Source organism: Tupaia chinensis, unplaced genomic scaffold, assembly GCF_000334495.1.
Source record: "Tupaia chinensis unplaced genomic scaffold, TupChi_1.0 Scaffold000627_1, whole genome shotgun sequence".
Lineage (NCBI taxonomy): Eukaryota > Metazoa > Chordata > Mammalia > Scandentia > Tupaiidae > Tupaia > Tupaia belangeri.
In genome coordinates, this window is record NW_006160147.1 from 1940293 (window position 1) to 1942496 (window position 2204).

Consider the following 2204-nt stretch of genomic DNA (forward strand, 5'->3'; position numbering starts at 1 on the left):
TATATATATATATATATATGAGCCCATTGTTTTGAACTAAGCTCCTTCTCTAGCAGACCAGACTAAAAATCAAAATGGAGTCACTGGGGCTAGCAGGTAGTGTGGTGGCTAAGGTGCTAGACTCCCACATGCTAACTGCAGTTTGAGTCCTGTACCTGGCGATGTGCTTTCTCGTTCTTTCTCTCTTGGGTGAACATATGTGCCCTATAGCAAATTAAAAATAGTAATAATAGGGACAAGCAGTTGGCATCATGGTTATGTCATTGTACTCCCACATGGTTTGAGTTCCAGACCTGGAGGCTTGAAACTCACACCAGGCAGGTGTCCATGTGCCCAGAATCTTGAGAGGAGAATGGAGGAGAAGGGATTACAGTGCGGCCACCCCCCTAAGGGGTGATTTCTCACTTTCTGTTCCTCTCTCAGTCTCTATGGCAAGCATGCACACCCTAGAACAAAAATCTCTCTCTCTAAAAAAAAGTAATAATGATAATAACTAGGGACCAGCAGATGGCGTAAAGTTTACGTCACTAGACTCCCTTGTAGTTGATCACGGTTCAAGTCCCAGACTCAACGGCTTAAAATTAACACCAGGCACGTGTGTGTGCCTACCCAAAATCCTGAGAGGAGAATGGAGAAGGGATTGAGGTGTGGCCTCTGGGGGGTGATTTCTCGCTTTCTGTCTGTCTCTCTGGCAAGCTCACACAAGCTATAGCAAAATTCTCTCTGAAAAGAATAACAGCAACTAAAATTAAATAACTCTTTTTAAAAAATGGAGTCACTCATGTCTCCAAGTCACTGAGCCAAAATTAAGTTGTCATCTGACCATCAACTAGTGAGGGAGTCACTCATGTCTCCAAGTCACTGAGCCAAAATTAAGTTGTCATCTGACCATCAGAGAAACTAGTGAGAGTCCAGCAACGTAACCACTGTGCTATCTGCTGGTCCCCAAAACAAGCTAGTTTTAACCAGCACGATAATAAAGTTTCCTCTTTCATTCTTACACAAAGCAGGAACCTGAAGTAGACAATTTCACTACCCTCAGTTCTTGCCTTCTAGAAGCTGTTAAACTGAGAAGGACACAGGGCCTAAACTGATGCTTAAGATGTGGCTCCCTCCCCTTAAGAAAGTGTTGAGTCTGCTTTCTCTTGTCATTATTATCATGTAATTTGACCAGAGAGAGAGACAGAGAGAAAGGAAAAGTGAGAAAGCAAGCCACCAGATTTAGGCCTCGAACTGTGGTCAGTCAGGTGGGAGTTCAGTGCCTTAACCACCATGCCACCTACTGGCCCCAGGCTAGTCTGTCTTTCAAGTAGCACAGAGGGTGAAGGGCAAGCCTGAGTCAGACCAAATAGAGCTAGACCAGCTCTAGGGCTTACTTGTTATCGGCTCTCTCTGAGTCTCTTTTTCCATTAAATTAAAGTAATGACACCTACTCCTTAAGACTGCAAAAAACAGGGACCAGCAGATGACATTATGGTTGCATTGCTGGATTACCACACGGCTGACCGTGGTTGGAGTGCCAGACTTGGTGGCTTGAAACTCACACCTGGTGCATGTATATGCATGCCAAAATCCAGAAGGGATTGCAGTGTGACAGCCAAGCCCCCGTGAGGGATGATTTCTCGCTTTCTCTCTCTCTCTCATTGTCTCTGGCTAGCACACATGCCCTCTAGCATAAAAAATAAATAAATAGGGGACCAGCAGGTGGCATGGTGGCTAAGGTGCTGGACACTCCCACATGGCTGACCACAGTTCAAGTCCTGGACCTGGTGGCTTGCTTTCTCACTTTCTCTCTCTCTTTCTCCGTTTCCATCTGGTCAAATTTAAAAAAGATAAATGAACAAATAAAATAAAATAATTCTTTAAAAAATAAATAAATAAAAACCTCTCTAAAAGAAAAAGATTATGGGACCATCACTTGGCGTAATGGCTATGTTGCTGGACTCCCATGAAGTCGACCACGGTTCGAGTTCCAGACCCAGAGGCTTAAACTCAGGCAGGGCGCGTGTGAATGCATGCCCAAGATCCTGAGAGGAGAATGGAGGAGAGGGATTGTGGCGTGGCCTTTCTCCCTGGGGGTGATTTCTCGCTTTCTCTCTCTCTCTCTCTCTCTCTCTCTGTCTTTAAGGCGAGTGCATGCTCCCTATAGCAAAAACCTCTCCAAAAAAAAGGAAAAGAAAAAGATTCCAAAAGACAAAGGAGCT